The 20,097-nt window shown below is 42.3% G+C and overlaps 1 non-coding gene across 1 annotated transcript; it reads left to right on the plus strand.

The window, feature by feature from the left end:
• Nucleotides 1–14,213: 14,213 nt before the first annotated feature.
• On the plus strand, nt 14,214–14,297 carry Trnal-cag. The gene has a single exon. It is a non-coding gene; the product is annotated as a tRNA-Leu (tRNA).
• Nucleotides 14,298–20,097: the final 5,800 nt, after the last annotated feature.

The following is a 20,097-nucleotide window of genomic DNA, read 5'->3' on the forward strand; positions in this document are numbered from 1 at the left end:
GAAACGGGGTAAATGAGGGACGAAAGGGTAGCCTGGTCAAGGTACTAGGGTCGGGGAAACCCCAAATCTAGCATACAGCGGGAGACACCCCATCCCTACTCTGAAGGTAGATCAAAACCTTATGAGAATGAAAACCATTTTCACGGAGAAAACTAAGAATTAATTCAGTCAACCGTGAATCGTCCGCCAATGTTAGGGCAACGAATCCGGAGGATCAAAAGGAGGTGGCATTGCACCTACTGTCTGTAAAAGTCCTCAACCACAATGAGGGGGTGGTTCATTACACAAAAAAACTATGGTTTAATCTGGTATGAGCAATGCAGAGACGACATAGGATAGTGGATTCCTTCCGGAAGAAGTGGAAGGAAAAGCACCATTTTGCAGCAGCGTCCCTTATTGTGCGGAGTTTATTATATTGGGCAGTAGCCCACCAGATGTCGTCCCATTTCCAAGATAGCAGAGATCTCATGTTCACCTAAAAATACTCAGGTGACGTCGGCAAAGGCAAAGAGGAGAGAGTAAGTGCTTCTCTAGACAAACAGTGGGTCATTTCATTCCCTGGGATACCCACATGACTTGGGATCCAGAGAATGACAACTGAGCAGAGGCTAATGCGGCCACAAATAGCATTGGGCAATATCCTGGAGACTGGTCGTCGAGTCAATACATTTTAAAATACGGTCAAAGGAGGTTCATTCAATCAAATGTATGGCTCTGCTATGGACTGTCAGCACTGCCGTAAATACACTACATATTCCGAGCAGCGAATGACGTTCCATGCCAGCAGGAGATGTAAAATTACACCACATCTGATCCACAGTTTTAGAGCCGTTGGCGTAAAAGATGGTAACATCCTGGAAGTCTTGAAGAACTGGGCGTAACAGACATGACATGTTGTTGTTGTGGTCTTCAGTCCTGAGACTGGTTTGATGCAGCTCTCCATGCTACTCTATCCTGTGCAAGCTTTTTCATCTCCCAGTACCTACTGCAACCTACATCCTTCTGAATCTGCTTAGTGTATTCATCTCTTGGTCTCCCTCTACGATTTTTACCCTCCACGCTGCCCTCCAATACTAAACTGGTGATCCCTTGATGCCTCAGAACATGTCCTACCAACCGATCCCTTCTTCTGGTCAAGTTGTGCCACAAACTTCTCTTCTCCCCAATCCTATTCAATACTTCCTCATTAGTTATGTGATCTACCCATCTTATCTTCAGCATTCTTCTGTAGCACCACATTTCGAAAGCTTCTATCCTCTTCTTGTCCAAACTATTTATCGTCCGTGTTTCACTTCCATACTTGTCTACACTCCGTACAAATACTTTCAGATACGACTTCCTGACACTTAAATCAATGCTCGATGTTAAAAAATTTCTCTTCTTGAGAAACGCTTTCCTTGCAATTGCCAGCCTACATTTTATATCCTCTCTACTTCGACCATCATCAGTTATTTTGCTCCCCAAATAGCAAAACTCCTTTACTACTTTAAGTGCCTCATTTTCTAATCTAATTCCCTCAGCATCACCCGACTTAATTAGACTACATTCCATTATCCTTGTTTTGCTTTTGTTGATGTTCATCTTATATCCTCCTTTCAAGACACTGTTCATTCCATTCAACTGCTCTTCCAAGTCCTTTGCTGTCTCTGACAGAATTACAATGTCATCGGCGAACCTCGAAGTTTTTATTTCTTCTCCATGAATTTTAATACCTACTCCGAATTTTTCTTTTGTTTCCTTTACTGCTTGCTCAATATACAGATTGAACAACATCGGGGAGAGGCTACAACCCTGTCTTACTCCCTTCCCAACCACTGCTTCCCTTTCATGCCCCTCGACTCCTATAACTGCCATCTGGTTTCTGTACAAATTGTAAATAGCCTTTCGCTCCCTGTATTTTACCCCTGCCACCTTTAGAATTTGAAAGAGAGTATTCCAGTCAACATTGTCAAAAGCTTTCTCTAAGTCTACAAATGCTAGAAACGTAGGTTTGCCTTTCCTTAATCTTTCTTCTAAGATAAGTCGTAAGGTCAGTATTGCCTCACGTGTTCCAGTGTTTCTACGGAATCCAAACTGATCTTCCCCGAGGTTGGCTTCTACTAGTTTTTCCATTCGTCTGTAAAGAATTCGTGTTATTATTTTGCAGCTGTGACTTATTAAGCTGATAGTTCGGTAATTTTCACATCTGTCAACACCTGCTTTCTTTGGGATTGGAATTATTATATTCTTCTTGAAGTCTGAGGGTATTTCGCCTGTTTCATACATCTTGCTCACCAGATGGTAGAGTTTTGTCAGGACTGGCTCTCCCACGGCCGTCAGTAGTTCCAATGGAATATTGTCTACTCCGGGAGCCTTGTTTCGACTCAGGTCTTTCAGTGCTCTGTCAAACTCTTCACGCAGTATCGTATCTCCCATTTCATCTTCATCTACATCCTCTTCCATTTCCATAATATTGTCCTCAAGTACATCGCCCTTGTATAGACCCTCTATATACTCCTTCCACCTTTCTGCTTTCCCTTCTTTGCTTAGAACTGGGTTTCCATCTGAGCTCTTGATATTCATACAAGTCGTTCTCTTATCTCCAAAGGTCTCTTTAATTCTCCTGTAGGCGGTATCTATCTTACCCCTAGTGAGATAAGCCTCTACATCCTTACATTTGTCCTCTAGCCATCCCTGCTTAGCCATTTTGCACTTCCTGTCGATCTCATTTTTGAGACGTTTGTATTCCTTTTTGCCTGTTTCACTTACTGCATTTTTATATTTTCTCCTTTCATCAATTAAATTCAATATTTCTTCTGTTACCCAAGGATTTCTACTAGCCCTCGTCTTTTTACCTACTTGATCCTCTGCTGCCTTCACTACTTCATCCCTCAAAGCTACCCATTCTTCTTCTACTGTATTTATTTCCCCCCATTCCTGTCAATTGCTCCCTTATGCTCTCCCTGAATCTCTGTACAACCTCTGGTTCTTTTAGTTTATCCAGGTCCCATCTCCTTAAATTCCCACCTTTTTGCAGTTTCTTCAGTTTTAATCTACAGGTCATAACCAATAGATTGTGGTCAGAGTCCACATCTGCCCCTGGAAATGTCTTACAATTTAAAACCTGGTTCCTAAATCTCTGTCTTACCATTATATAATCTATCTGATACCTTTTAGTATCTCCAGGGTTCTTCCATGTATACAACCTTCTTTCATGATTTTTAAACCAAGTGTTAGTTATGATTATGTTGTGCTCTGTGCAAAATTCTACCAGGCGGCTTCCTCTTTCATTTCTGTCCCCCAATCCATATTCACCTACTATGTTTCCTTCTCTCCCTTTTCCTACACTCGAATTCCAGTCACCCATGACTATTAAATTTTCGTCTCCCTTCACAATCTGAATAATTTCTTTTATTTCATCATACATTTCTTCAATTTCTTCGTCATCTGCAGAGCTAGTTGGCATATAAACTTGTACTACTGTAGCAGGTGTGGGCTTCGTATCTATCTTGGCCACAATAATGCGTTCACTATGCTGTTTGTAGTAGCTTACCCGCATTCCTATTTTCCTATTCATTATTAAACCTACTCCTGCATTACCCCTATTTGACTTTGTGTTTATAACCCTGTAGCCACCTGACCAGAAGTCTTGTTCCTCCTGCCACCGAACTTCACTAATTCCCACTATATCTAACTTCAACCTATCCGTTTCCCTTTTTAAATTTTCTAACCTACCTGCCCGATTAAGGGATCTGACATTCCACGCTCCGATCCGTAGAAAGCCAATTTTCTTTCTCCTGATAACGACGTCCTCTTGAGTAGTCCCCGCCCGGAGATCCGAATGGGGGACTATTTTATCTCCGGAATATTTTACCCAAGAGGACGCCATCATCATGTAATCATACAGTAAAGCTGCATGCCCTCGGGAAAAAATTACGGCTGTGGTTTCCCCTTGCTTTCAGCCGTTCGCAGTACCAGCACAGCAAGGCCGTTTTGGTTATTGTTACAAGGCCAGATCAGTCAATCAACCAGGCTGTTGCCCTTGCAACTACTGAAAAGGCTGCTGCCCCTCTTCAGGAACCACACGTTTGTCTGGCCTCTCAACAGATACCCCTCCGTTGTGGTTGCACCTACGGTACGGCTATCTGTATCGCTGAGGCACGCAAGCCTCCCCACCAACGGCAAGCTTTACGACCTTGGAAGATATCGGTCCTAATCCGTGGACAGGGAACCACCCAAGGGGGGTGCGCGAGTATTAACGGGGAGCTCAGTCCAGGAAGGGGAGATGGAGATCTGGGCAGCGGGAAGCGATGCTCATTCCAACTGGTAATCCCACCAAAGGGCGGGAATCAGGATGACGACACCCCTCATATGGAAAGGGAACGGAATATAGGGATGATCAGGGAGTTGTCGAATGGCGATTGCAAAGGAGACCAAAAGCTGCAAATGTCGAATCTGAAGAGAGAAAATTACCACTTTGGCAAGGAGACTAGTTCGAAAGGCACCGCTGGCCAGATGCACGTCACGATTGTGGATTAGGTATGAGAGTTTCAGAGGGATCTACCGAGCCATAAGCCTGGCAACCATAGTCCAGGCGGGACGAAACCAAGGGGGCGAAATATGGACCAGAGTAGCACGATCCGCAACCTCAGATGTGTGAGCAAAGGAGCAGAGAGCGTTAAGCTTTCACATGCAGTTAGTCTTCAGGTGACGAATATGGAGCAGCCAAGATAGCTCTTTTATAAAAACGGAAGCCCAAGAAACGGAGCTGTGGTACAACGTCCCTAACAAAGTAGAGCTCTAGGTCAGGAGGGACCATGGTATAACGGCAGAAACGCATAACCTGCTTTTTTGTAAGAGAGAATTGGAAACAATGGGAAGGAGTCCATGGAGAGACCCGCCAGATGACAGCAGAGGCTACCGGATGGGAGTTCTGCCAAATGCAAAAATCGTCGACATACAGCGTAGGGGTGACCAGTGGCACAACAGAGGTCACTAGCCCATTGATGGAGATGAGGAAGAGAATGACACTCAATATAGAGCCCTGTAAGGCGCAGTTCTCTTAGATCCTTGGGAAGCTGAGAGGAGAGCCAACTCTAATCCAGAACAACCAGTGGGATAAAAACTGACGAATAAAAATCGGCAGTAGTCCTCGAAAGCCCCAGTCATGAAGAGAGAGTAAAGTGTGATAATGCCAAGTAGTGTCGTACATCTTATAAACGTCAAAAATACTGCAACAAAGTGTTGTCATTTAGAAAAAGCCTGTCGGATTGTTGTTCCCAACATGAGCAGATGGTCGGCTGCGGCTCGTCCCTTCTGGAAACCAGAGTGATAGGGGGACAAAAGGCCCTGAGATTAAAAAACCCAGCATAATCTGTAGGCAGCTTACAGAGTATGTTCGTCAGGCTAATCGGCTGGTTAGGTTCTTGCCTGGCTTAAGAAATGGGACAACTATGCTGTCTCGCCTTTACGAGGGGAAGGCACCTTAGAGCCAAGGATGACTGGAGATACTGAGGAGATGTGGACTTTGGGAAACATTCAGGTATCGGATCATCTGACTGTGAACTTAATCAGATACTGGGGCTGTGCCATGGGATGAGACAAGAGCCCGAAGTATTTCCCAGTCAGTGAAGTGTTTCGTTATAGGATTCGGCATGGTTGGGAGTGAGACATAAGGAGATGTTCAGCTTGTCGCTTCTGCAGTAGGCAGATAGCCAGACAGGACGAGGACTCGAATGTTGTCACAAAGTGGATCGCAAGGTGTTCTGCAAGAACCGATGAATCGCTCTGAAAACAACCCTGTAGGCCAAGACCTGGAATAGTTGTTGATAATTGGCGGCCAATAAAACTACAGAGCTTGCTCCACACCTGAGGATACGTAGCGCTCCCTGTATTCTTTGTGACTGTGTTTGATTAGATAGCGAGCATTTGTAATGGTACTTTGACTTCCACGCCTCCGCAAATACAAAGTTATAATTTACGATCGCGCACGCAGAAGAGCGCTGCGCCAGCGACCGATTTGATAAATAATTTTGTTCTTTTTTTTTACTTTTGCGTAGTTTTTTTGTTTTTAAGAACTAAAGGAGGACTCTCTCTCTCTTGTCTTGATACGAAAGATGTGTATTTTTCGGCGACGTTGAATGTGCTTTTGGTGAGAATTAAAATTTACATTACAAAGCGATGTTGTTTCAATAGCTAATGAGAAGAAGAGATAAATAAAATAAAAAGGTAACACTACACATTAGTAGGAAGTCGTTTAAAAGTGATGAAGTTGGTCTGCGAATAATGTCGTATGAATCGTTGCAGGGCTTGTCTGTTATCCTAAATAGCTACTGCAGCGTCTTTGGTCCACCACAGCACCAGTCGGCAGACGGGGGTGAGGGGGAGTGGGTGGGGGTGGGGGGACCTGTATAAAGGGATATAGCAGTTCAAGTGGCGCATTGCACATCCTCATCAGTACAATTCGACAGAGAGTTGGCGAATGTAACCATAGAGGCATACGAAGGGCAGCTGGCTCTGTTAAATGCCCAGTGTGATAGTTGGTCCGTCCAGCAGTGGCAAGGAAACTACAGGATAAGCGGAAAGTGGTCACTGACACAAAAGTCGTCGTTTAGTGATCACTGTAGGGAAGTTACAAGATTAGAGGAAGAGATTGTTAGATCGATAGGTGAAAAGATACCACAGGCAGCACTGAAGTGGGTTGGAGAATCACCTTCGAGGAGACACAGGTTCATGGTCTGTGAGAAGCTGGTCAATTAGAAGGGTGCTACCAGGCGAAGTGAAGCCCCCTAGCAGGAGAAAAAGAGAGTCGGGGAGGAAGTTGTTGGATTAATAGGGTCAGTTAAATGTAATTGGCCTACCTAGAGGAAGGTAAACGTTGAAATGGTAATCGCTAAGATCGTTTGCACCCGCACTACTATTGCCTCCAGTGAAGTATGAAGGGGTATCCATTAATTGACGACATCTGTGCGACCCAAAGTACAGACACCTCCGGATGCCGTCTTGGGACCAGCACAGTTCCAGCAGAACGCATGATAACCATGGAGCGTTGGACAATGGTCACAGTGAAGTTCATTTTTTAGAGAGCAATGCAAACCGCAGAGGTAGAGGAAATAAGGTGCAATTCCGGTAGGTAACAGCAGTACTCGTTTACATTCCACTGAAAGGGCCAAGTTAAGCGTGAAGGGGCCAGAAGGACCAGTCACGCTGTTGGTTCACTACTGCCTGTCTAGTGGAGATGGAACTCAGTCAACAAACATCGGCTCAGAATCCGACTGTGTGGCAGGGATCTGGAGCCTCTGAGAACACTGGAGGAGTCTTGTCCCGATTCTTCTTCTTATTATTCTTCTTTCCCTTCGTAACCTTGGGTGGGCATGGTTCGTCAATAGGGCTACCCACACTGAGTGCGGGGACAGATGAAGAGCAGACAGTCCTGTGATACATGGGCCGTGGCTCCTTCAGCCAATGTTTGGCGTTGGAACTCTGGTATGCTAGTTGTCGGGGAGGAGGAGTTTTGTCACTGGTAGACATCAAAGAAAGAGAACGCTTCTCTTGTTTTTGATTGCGTAGCTCTTATTACTCTCTTAGAAAAACGCAATTTTTATGGAATTGACGGTCTTATGTATAGGTGATTTGAATCATAGTTAGCAAACAGAATGCAAAAGGTTGCTCTGAATAATTCAGAAAAGTCAGAAAGGTAGCAAATTTCTGTGACTGGAGAAAAAAAATCGCAAAGGGAGTCCCATGGGGTTGAATTTTTGGTCCACTCCTATTCCTTTTATATGTGAAGGAGTTTCTACTCAACTTTCAACAAGCAAAATCGGTACTTGCTGCGGACACTACTAGTGTTATAATAAATCTCATTAGAAAGAAAGCAACAGAAGAGTTGGCAAATGAAATTTTTAAAAGAATTATTAATTGGTTCCCTGAAAATGGACTCTCCCTATATTAAAAAAGAAACCTACATTCAGTTCTGTACAGCAACCTGAATTAGTAAATAGGGTAGTATGCTCCATATTTTTGGGTGTACACATTAACGACATCTTGAACTGGAAGAAGCATATTACTGAGCTTCCCAAACTGTTAAGTTCAGCTACTTCTGCTCTCCGTGTAATTGCTAATCTTGGAAACAAACGTGGCCAGAATATTTTGCATATTTTCACTTAATAATGTCTTACGAAATAATTTTCTGTGTTAACTCATCACCTAGAATGAAAATATTGATGGCGCAAAAGCGAGCAGTTAAGGTATCATGTGGTGTTCACCCACTGACGCCATGTAGGTACCTCTTCTAGGAGCTAGGCATTTTAGCGGCGCTAATGAAATTCGACATAAATAAGCCATCAAAATTTTAGGAGGACAGTGATGTAATACCTATAACACTAGAGCGAAAAATGATCTTTGTTACCCATTGTTAAAACTGTCAGAGGCTCAGAAAGGCAGTAACAAAAAATTTAAGATCGTTTGCCGAATAACATTTTCTGATATGTAGCGAAGCATGTTTTAAATCTAATTTAATATCATTTCTCCTGGACAACTTCTTCTATTCCATTAACGAATTTCTACATAAAAACTGGTAGCCAATAAAAATCGCAACAATAATAATAGTGTGTTTATTATTTTAAACACTGATTATATATACACATCTTGTTAACTAACTCCTTCCATATCATTTCGATAAACGAATCGTTCAAATGATCTATAGAACATGTAAGTAACTGTCATAACTGAACATAATTCCAGGTGCTGCAGGAAATAATCAGCAGGTAACGTTACACTTAATTCACTTCAGCAATTTTAGGAGAGAAATACAACTGTTATGCATTGAAATTACGCTAAATTGCCATTGTTTCATTTTAATATCTGAAGGAATGCTACAGTTTTACAGTAATATGTAACGTCTTTAATCTCTTTATAACAATGTTTATTGGAAAGACTTACAGGTCGGTGGCAACTAACTGGCTGATTCTCGTCCAGGAGTTTCTTGACGAGATCCAGCTTATTCAGCGCGACAGCTGCGAACAGTGGCGATACGTCTTCCTGCAAAATAAAGCCATGTGCAGTCACATAATGTTTACCAGGAGGTTGCGAAATCAGAATTCAGCGGCAAAATTACGAGCCGAGCAGGTGTACCTACACAGGTCTGCAGTCGAGCTCTCGGTTTCTCTTACTATACTAAATTTAAACGGCGACCGTTCTACATTAAATTTGTGAGTCTTACAATACTTCCGTTGCAGAGCTTTGTATCTTCCGTCGACATTACTTTTGTCCCACGACACCGGCCAGTGTGTCCGGTGCTAGCTGACCAAGAGCGATTGCGAGTAAATACGCAAGTCGATAGTTTGCGGCTATATGTGCATGTCCCAGCCGGCAGAGGTTTAATTTGCTGTGCTAATATAGACGTGGTTGTGCGAGGACCCGCCTGTTACTAAAGGGAGCGGTCTTCTACTGTTTAACAGTTAGTGAGAGCGGTACCTTCCAAATCGACGCATACATAAATACATAACCAATCTCCAGGAGATTTCACACGAATAACGCCTAACACCGTCTCTAGCTTAGATAGCGGCGTCACATCGGCAGAGTCCTCAAGTATATTCTGGGACGTGATATCCGTCTGAAGCCACTAACTGATGATCACATCCTGCAGAGCCATCAAACTGCGTGAATGTTGACTGCTACATTTCACCTGTTGATCCGGATATTTTCTAAGGACTGATTGCGAGTTCGGACGATTTAGCGGGCTAGACGAGGTGCGATAAAGTGTCGAGTGTTCAAAACAAGAGCGCATGCGACCAGACCTACGTACACAGCTATTGTCAGTACGGAATAGAGGAGTTTCAACAGCGCAGTCATCATGAGGATATGGTATAGAGGGCAACACTTGGTCATCGAGAATGCTGAAAACACCTGGTTAATGGTCACGGTAGGCTGAACGAGAGAGCCCAAATCATGGTACGAAAAACACTTCCAATACATCACACAACCAGCTCTCGCCTGAACTAGACCGTGCACACAGTGTGGGTTGAACTCCTCACGGTCCGTCGCTACACTCGACGCCTTACATAATTTGAAAAGAGGAACAATACCCACTTGTTGGACCACACTACACGCCTCCAGTCAGCTGCTGTCCAGTTTCTGTGAAAACGTGCAGGGTGTTGTGTGATGTCCTTAGATTAGTTAGGTTTAAGTAGTTCTAAGTTCTAGGGGACTGATGACCATAGATGTTAAGTCCCATAGTGCTCAGAGCCATTTTGAAAACGTGCAGCTTTGTATTGCTTTGAACAATGGCCTTTTGCGATGAATTCTACTCCAGATGTCCATTGCGTGCACTTCCATTCTCAGTGTTCGCTTGGAAATTGACTGAGATTGACTTGCGTTCACCAACAGCAGCAGTTCCTGTCGGGTTTTAAAGCGATTCCCACTGACAAGGAGTGACACTCTTTTCCGGTCCTATCAGAATAATTTTCGGACCATCGTTCTTACGTTCTTACACCGGTTACAAGACTGTGGGTGACATATCATTACTTGTAAACAAGTTGGACCGTCCACATTGCTACAGCATTATATAAGACAACTCATTTATGCTGTAGTCACTGGACACGTCCAAACACTGTATCTCTTTTCTGCCATTCCGTCACGTCCCCAAAGCGACTCATCTCACTGCACTGATTCCATACAACCGACTGCACATACACACGAACTCACTGCCATGATTTAAGTCAGTGGGAGAGGGTCACATGACAGCTTGGTACCAGCTCTGTACCACCAAGAAATTATCCGAATGGAACGGAAATCGGTAGACGCAATGTACACGGACAGGCAAACAGATGAAAAACCAGGAGTCAATTTAGAAGAGATAGGGGATCCAGTGCTAGAATTAGAATTTAAGAGAGCTTTGGAGGACTTGAGATCAAGTAAAGCAATAGGGATAGATAACATACTGTCAGAACTTCTAAAATCATTGGGGGAAGTGGCAACAAAACGACTATTCACCTTGGTGTGTAGAGTGTATGACTATGGCGACATACCATCTGACTTTCGGAAAAGCATCACCCACACAGTTCAGAAGACGTCAAGAGCTGACAAGTGCGAGAATTACCGCACAATCAGCTTAACAGCTCATGCATCCAAGTTGCTGAGAAGAATAATATTCAGAAGAATAGAGAAGAAAATTGAGGATGCGCTAGATCACGATCAGTTTGGCTTTAGGAAAGGTAAAGGCACGAGAGAGGAAATTCTGATGTTGCGGTTAATAATGGAAGCAAGACTAAAGAAACATCAAGACACGTTCATAGATTTGTCGACCTAGAAAAAGCGTTCGACAATGTAAAATGGTGCAAGATGTTCGAAATTCTGAGAAAAGTAGGGGTAAGCTATAGGGAGAGGCGGGTCATATACAACATGTATGACAACCAAGAGGGAATAATAAGAGTATACGACCAAGAACGAAGTGCTCGTATTAGAAAGGGTGTAAGACAAGGATGTAGCCTTTCGCCCCTACTGTTCAATCCGTACATCGAGGAAGCAGCGATGGAAATAAAAGAAAGGTTTAAGAGTGGAATTAAAATTCGAGGTGAAACGATATCAATGATACGATTCGCTGATAACATTGCTATACCGAGTGAAAGTGAAGAAGAATTACATGACCTGCTGAAAGGAATGAACAGTCTAATGAATACAGAGTACGAATTGAGTACATCGAAGAAAGACGAAGGAAATGGAAAGTAGTAGAAATGAGAACAGCGAGAAACTTAACATCAGGATTGATGGTCACGAAGTCAATGAAGTTAAGGAATTCTGCTACCTAGGCAGTAAAATAACCAGTGACGGACGGAGTAAGGACGACATCAAAAGCAGACTAGCGATGGTAAAAAGGGCATTCCTGGCCAAGAGGAGTCTACTAATATCAAATATCAGCCTTCACTTGAGGAAGAAATTTCTGAGAATGTAGGTCTGTAGTACAGCATTGTATGGCAGTGAAACATGGGCTGTCGTAAAACCGGAACAGAAGAGAACGAAGAGTTTGAGACGTGGTGCTACAGACGAATGTTGAAAATTAGGTGGACTGATAAGGTAAGGAATGAGGAGGTTCTGCGCAGAATCGGAGAGGAAATGAATAAGTGGAAAACACTGATAAGGAGAAGGGACAGGTTTATAGGAAAGACATGAAGGAATAACTTCCATGGTACTAGAGGGAGCTGTAGAGCGCAAAAACTGTAGAGGAAGACAGAGATTGGAATACATCCAGCAAATAATTGAGGACGTAGGTTGCAAATGCTACTCGGAGATGAAAAGGTTATCACAAGAGAGGAATTCGTGGTGGGCTGCATCAAACCAGTCAGAAGACTGATGACAAAAAAAGGGCTGTGTGGTTACCACTTCCATCTTAAAGTTTCTTTTACTTTTAGAGATGGCCCTATTCAGAAAATAGCAGGAAATTAACGACTATGAAATATATTCGGATGTTTTTCCCGATGAGTGTTCAGATGTACGTAGTGCGAAAGGTTATCCGGATGACTGTCACAAGGAATGTTTTTATGGTTCTGAGGAATATTCCAACGTCAGTGACAGTTGTACATCTGAAAAAGTGTATAGTGGTAGCGTTTTCAAGTGTTTTCAACAATAACAGTGATGATGATGGTGTTCGTGTGAATAATTCATTTTGTCACAACGATACGAATAATTGGTGTGAAACTAACATTCAACCAACGTTTGAAGGTCATCTTCAGGTCATTACGTTTCCAATGCAATGTGATTCCGTAGTCTCTGCGATTAGTCTAATGCTTGGTGACGGCTTGCCTGAACTTTTTTACAAGGTGTTGTACACCTATCATGGTCAAACCCCAGTGAAACTAAAACATCGGCTAAAGCACTCAAGTGGTCTCCTGTTACACAAAGAGATATGAAGGAATTCCTTGGCCTAATTCTTGTGATGTAACAAACAAGAAATGATAGATGGGAAGATTACAGGCCAAAGCAACAGTTGTTTTTGGGTGAGGGGAGATGCCATGGAGAGGACTGCTGAGTTTTCGAATGTACAGCCCTTAAAAGGTTAGCAAGTATGAGTTACTTGTTAGGATGCGGTGTGAGAGTGGCGCAGGCAACATCTGCAGTAGGAAGAAATTGGAAGAATCCTCTAAGTTCTTTGCCCTTATCTTGGTATGCTGCACCGTATCTATCTGTATGATTATTCGAATACTGGAAAAATACTACTGAAAACAAAACCAGAGTCTGTTGCGCTATTAGGATGAACAGAGGTCTACCGCAAAGTATGAAATCCAAAGCATCAAGAATGAAGATGGCTGACATGGTGTTCCATGGAAACAATGACATATTGCTCCTCGTATGGAAAGATAAGAAAAAGTCAGAATATTAGAATTCATGACGCCTGTGTCTCAAATGCAGGTAAGAAACACACAAAAGCAGGAGAGGATGTGTTGAAGACATTATGTGTAAATCAAAACAATGCGCACATGAAAGGAGTTAATCGTGTGGATCAGTACCTTTCTCATGATCCTGCTCTATTGAAATCCCTTAAATCGTCAAAAACGGTAGCATGCCTTACAACTGTAATAGGAACGTTAGCAGACGTACAGGCTCTCCAGCTAAATACAACATGTGAAGTAATAATAACTGTAAAGGATAAGTTCACATCGATAAATAAAACAAAAGGGATCAGTGATGACATCTGAAAGTTGACTATGTGTCTCAGTGCAGTGCCACGTGTATAACAGCGACAGTAATGTTTATAGCAAAGAAACAAAGCAACAAGTAGACGCTGCAGAAAACGTATTTTCCGTTAGTCTGATGCAATTCATTTATTGTTGTGATCACTAATGCGGTGTTAATTATCATTATAATTTTTCGTGTAGTTCACAATTACATCATGATTGTAGCTGATAAAAAAGATATTTTCAGCATGAATTAAAACTTAATGATCCCCAATGTAAAGACACATTTATTGTTCACACATAGTTTTGTGTAGACAAACGGCTGTACCGAAAGAAGATTAGAGGACCTGCAAGAATGTTATGCTACGCAGGCTGCATGGATATCAAGAGGGCTCTAGGGCAGCCTCTACAGGGAGAGCGGAGCCGCCGGGAGGCGGGGGAGGGGTTGTGACGTCATTCCGCACTGACACACTTGGCTCCGATAGAACTTGGCGCCTACGGAGCATGCGTAGAAGTGGGACGCCACGTATGTCGAAAGCTGAGTGGCGGCGCTATTCCTCCGAAGTCAGGATGGCCGAGCGGTCTAAGGCGCTGCGTTCAGGTCGCAGTCCACTTCTGTGGGCGTGGGTTCGAATCCCACTTCTGACAAATATTTTCTAGCGTCGACTCACTCACAGTGACTATGAGGCAGTATAATTCATACCGTAGTTGAGAACAAAATGTTATGCATTACAGTTTTCTTTCTTTTTGTTGGTTGTCGAAATATACATATCGGAATCCCTGTCCAGTCAGGTTACTACTTGCCCATGCAGGCTTTTGCCCTGCAACTTCGTTACTTTCTCTGTTGGTATCAGCTGGAATCATTTGCAACGCACTCAGACATCATCAACACCTATATTACTGCGTAAGAAAAGGTCAACTTAAAAACAAATTTCTCTGTTCACCAACAGAAAGTCAAATTTTAGTTTCGAATTTTATTCTTTGTCAAATTGACTTACCGACAGAGGAAAGAAGGGGGGGGAGAAGGAATTATATTTCAAGTTAAGGACTCCCGTTTCATGCTGCTGTTCTGCATTTGTTTTTAATAATGACGAGAAATGGCTCCTGCAGTTTTATATAAACCGTAATAGTAGATAGTCACAGAAAAATCCCTGTATCACTTCTCGGCTTTTAAGAGAGTGAAATCATGCTCTTCGCTGTTAGGGAGAGAAAGAGAGAGCAGTAAAAAATATTTCTGAGAATTCAAAACCACGTTGGACAACGCTTTGAAATCGTGAGTGTAATTCTTTTACTGAAATGGGACTAAAAATAAGAAATGAAAAGTTATTCATCGCGCCAACAGCAAAAAATCAGGATTTTTGCTTAGTAAAACTGCAGCTTTGTTTGACAAATTCTTCCCATTCTCTTGTGAACAAAACCAGGTTTCGATAGTTATAGTTGGAGCTATAAGACAAAAAAGATAGAAGGTAGCACACATGTTTCAATAAAACAACTAGCTTTTTAAATATGGGCTTCAAATTTACTCAGACTTTAAGTACAGATATAAGCGATTGGCGACAGACAGTTACTGAGATCGGGTGTTGCAGGAAGCTGTCAGAAATCCCCACTGACTACTGATTACACTGTGGTGAAAGTATTTATAAATAATTTTGTTTCCTCATCCGGAGGCTGTTGCAGACTTGGATGAGCGAATTTCGCTGCCAGTTAATTGGAAACGAGTGATACAAATGTATGAGCATTGCTGCGTCAAGATAAGATTAAGAAGTGTTCCCTTTCTCCTACCTTATCTTTCTCGTTCTAGACGTCCGCAAACTTTCCTGATAACACAAAGGAAATCGTGAAGTTATGGAAGTTCAGTCCCACTGAATGTTGTGAGTAAAAAAAAAGAAAAAAAGGCCAAATGTATTGTGAAATTTTTCGTGAATTTGAATAATGTTGGAAAAAATGTACGGCGAATAAGACTGCACGATCTATGTAACCCATCAGAAAAATGTACTTTCATCCTCTTTAAAATTCCAAGATAAACGCTGTGCTTTAAACCGTCAATTGGCATTTAATTTGCTGTACATGATTCGAGTATCCTATCACAGGTGAGTCAAATGTCTGTCTCTTCTATTTCATTTCTTGCTTTTAGACAAATATTTTCACAGAACATATGACCGCTATTTTTTTAAGTTTTTGTTTGTTTCTCCGACACTTAAATATCATACCGATGGAACATTTAAAGTGCAGAATGGCTAGGCTTTGAAGAGACGACCTTTTTAACACTTCGTTTATATAACTAGCAGCGGCTGTTCGTACAATATTTCAATTTTCTGTCAAATGAATAAGTATTGCAAAATTACCCTATTTCCTTTCAGGCAATTCATTTTTTTTTTACAAGACTAGACCTCATGCTGGTCAGTTTGATACCAAATTTTCCAGTTCCCACTCCTTGTTTGGCTATGAAAATTGGGACAGAAATACATTGTGTAATTTCTATGGCGTCTTTGTTTTCGCTCCGCTCAAATATTTGATCAAAAATGTCTTATTGAAAGCGAAATAACTCTTTTAAAGAGGTGTTTTTTATTTCATTTCCATCAGTATCATGTAAAGGGATGATATTGGTATTCAAATAGTAAGATTTTTATACTATGTATGGGTGTAGTATAAAAATCTTATGAACAATGTGATTTACAGTAGGTACAGGAACATTGCTCGCCAAGAATCTTATCCATAAACAATTTGAGGACGTTGAAGTCCTCAAAATTTTCAACTACTGCATCAAAGCCTTCGCATGATTGGAAACAAGAATGTGTTGTCCAGTTAGTGCAAGATAATTACTGAATCTATCTTTTTGCACCAAACCTAAATTATGATAGGTAGTGAACAATCTAGTGTGTTCCATGAAATACCACAGCCATTTCAAAAAATCATAACTTGGAAACTGTTAGAGTGGGATAATCTCTGCTTGTTGAAAAACGATTAGCAGCTTAAAGTTCTTTCCCGTTGTCCCCGTAGACCCGGAGACGCTTTGCGGCACGACCATCCCATCAGTTGTCAGCTGCGCTGCTGGAGGGGTTGAACACCATACCACAGGGAACTCCTTGCCAATTTTGCGGCCAGCGTGGCAGCATGTTGCAGAGCACCATTTGCGTCCGTGATCATTACACACTCCGTTAAGAAGCATGTCCCACCTTTTGTAATGTTCAGTGGACCGTCATAAACAGGGGTAACTTCAGTGTGATTATTGTCTTTGAATAAAAGTGTCATTTCTATTCGTCTCTTTGTGTATTTGTTTCAGTTATCGCCTGTACTATACTGTACCAGTTCTTTCTACATATGGTCCAAGTTTCGTCGAGTACGTTACTTGACAGTGACACATAATGTGAAACCTACTTTCGTCCTTAAGTTTTGCAGTCCAGTGTACTTTCAGAAGTGTTTCTACTGGAGTCGAGACGTAAGCCAGCCAAGTGGAAGGTTACAGTGTCGTGATTAAAAACCATAGCGGCTACTACCGTTGTTGCCGGCCGGAGTGGCCGAGCGGTTAAAGGCGCTACAGCCTGGAACCGCACGACCGCTACGGTCGCAGGTTCAAATCCTGCCTCGGGCATGGATGTGTGTGATGTCGTTAGGTTAGTTAGGTTTAAGTAGTTCTAAGTTCTAGGGGACTTATGACCACAGCAGTTGAGTCCCATAGTGCTCAGAGCCATTTGATTTTACTACCGTTGTTGCATTATTATTACTGAAATAAAAATCGCAACGGAAAAGAAAAAAGAAATGTGTGGGTGAAGGAAAAACTACAGAGCCGTACGTAATTAAGTCATCATGAAACACAATCGAAAATGGTTCAAATGGCTCTGAGCACTATGGGACTTAACATCTGAGGTAATCAGTCCCCGAGACTTACAACTACTTAAACCTAACTAACCTAAGGAGATCACGTACATCCATGCCCGAGGCAGGATTCGAACCTGCGACCGTAGCAGCAGCGCGGTTCCGGACGGAAGCGCCTAGAACCGCTCGGCTACAACGGCCGGCTGAAACACAATCGCATGAACTAAAATCAGAGGACTTTGATAAGAATAAAAAACTTTCGGAAAATCTCGAATGCAAGTTTCGAACATATCTTGTGTATTACAGATTGAATTATCACTCTGCAGCGGAGTGTACGCTGATTTGAAACTTTCTAGCAGACTAAAACCATTTGCCGAACCAGGACTCGAATGTGTGACCTTTCACGTTCGCGGGCAAGTGTTCACTGAGCACGTGCACGCGAAAGACAAATTGATCAGGAAGTTTCCTCAGTTGTCCATTGTACAATGAGATATCCAAAAACAGCATACAAAAATGCAGCAGGTTATATCACCAAGAAATCGCTTTTAATTTTTGCGATCAGTATTTATTACTTTCACTACAAATACAATGCATGTATGTTTACGCTAACATTAAAAAATAAGATAGAATTTAAAGACTTCTGTGGTACCATTCTACTCCCCCTTCTGCGAATCGGTAAATTCACTTCGTACTTCCTTTGCTGACGGTGGCCAACTACGTAGAGTGGTCAGGAGCTGTCTGAAAAGCTCGTAAGGGTGTTGCAGGGGAAGTTGCGCTGACAAATAATAATTAAGAAAAAATTCGATGCGTTGCGCCTTTTTGGACTTATTTAGCATTGAAGTTAGTCAATCAGGTCGTTGCACGCGTATATTCAAGCAGCCTGCTAGAGATACTGTCGCCAAACTTGTTCTTTGTTTGGTTTCGTCAAACCTAACAAACGTAGCATTTACTCATGTAGCTTAAATTTATCACTTACGAAAAAAGGCACATTTTTACTGGAAATGTGCATTTACTCACGGTCCGACAGATGTCTGTGAATTACCACATGTTAGCGCGTGCAAGTCCTTGAATTCATGCGCAAAACGACCTGACTGGATAACTTCAAAGCTAAACGGCACAATGTATCAATTTTTTCATAACAATTATTTCTCAGCACAATTTCCCCTGCAACGCCCTTACAAGTTTTCACATTGTTTCTAACCATTCTATATGCCTTTAGGGGTTTCAGTGGGACATTCGTTTCGGCCCATAAGCCCTTGCATCATTCTCCTTTTCAACGCTAACATTTTTGCACCAGTATTCAACACAGAAAACTTCTGCAAGTTTGAGAAAAACTCCGATCAACTGGCGAGTTCGGCACGTACTTGCAGCAAGATGCAAGGAACTGTTTCCACTAGCTTGCGGAAGCTGCGTCTGGAAGGTGACGAAACTTGCCGAAGTCGACTTGCTATATGTGTTCCAACGTCAAAGAACTTGAAGAATCAGATTCTGAAAGCCACTTGCGGAAATTGCTTACTAGTGGACACAAGTCCACACGCCACAGTCCGAGCAACGTTCCTGAGGGTTACCAGCGATCGTGACCTCCCCATATCCTATTAGTTATCGTGCAACGCCGGGAACAGCGCTCTTGTCTTCCGTGAAACGCACTGTACATCGCCAAATACATTCTTTTAAAACAGTCCTGTGTTACGATCACTGTTAAGTTCCTTGCAACAGCAGAGCGTAATGAAACACGGTAATCCATCCATAACATGTCTCGTCAATTTAAAGAAATAAGTTGCATGCGATCGCTGACCTTAGTTCTCCGTAAGCATTGACAGAGCACGCCCCTTCCACCGTTTCTCGTATCTATCGACAGTCTTGTCTATGCTTTCCTCCTTCTTTGCTCGTCACCCTCTGTCTGTGCACCACTCAGCGCCGAAATAGCTGATAAGGATTATTTCTTCTGAAGGTTACTACTTGAATCAAACATTTAGCCCAGAAACAAATTTCTGCAGAGACTGCCTGGCAGATTTAAGCTATTTGCCTGACCAGCACTCAAAACAGGAACATCGTCGCTTGGGGAATATTCTCTTAACAGCTGGGCCACACAAGATTCATCTTGAGGTTGAAGATAACTCTTGTGGTTGTTTTTGGATAACTTCTTTTTTTAGCAGACACAGTTATTTCTTCTTTTTTAACCAGACGTGTTCCGCTGATGATACACGCTCATCAGTAGTAGTGGGGTAGTGGGCATATCAAACCAAAGGAGTCCATTGTTCTGTTACAAAAACAAACTCGCCTGTTGTCCTAGCTCCCCTTATGTAAACAAACCGCTGCTTTGGGTTCTTGTTGTGTTTACTTAAGACGTAATTAATGAGCAATAATGGTCTTAGTGTCTGCTTCGATCTGATAAGAGCACCAGCACGAAGCATAAGAGATCATTCTCTGCTTGATTAGAACGTAAATATTAATTCTTCCACCTCTCTCTTTTTCATTAAATTATTATTATTATTATTATTATTATTATTACTATTATTAGCCATTTACTAATATTTTCTTTTTCCTACGGTGCAGCCAGCTCCTGATGATAATACAGTTGACCAAACTGATTTATGGGAAACATTCGATTTTCCACTGCAGTTACCGGATT

The sequence above is a fragment of the Schistocerca piceifrons genome, chromosome 1 (genome assembly GCF_021461385.2).
Source record: "Schistocerca piceifrons isolate TAMUIC-IGC-003096 chromosome 1, iqSchPice1.1, whole genome shotgun sequence".
Taxonomy (NCBI): Eukaryota; Metazoa; Arthropoda; class Insecta; order Orthoptera; family Acrididae; genus Schistocerca; species Schistocerca piceifrons.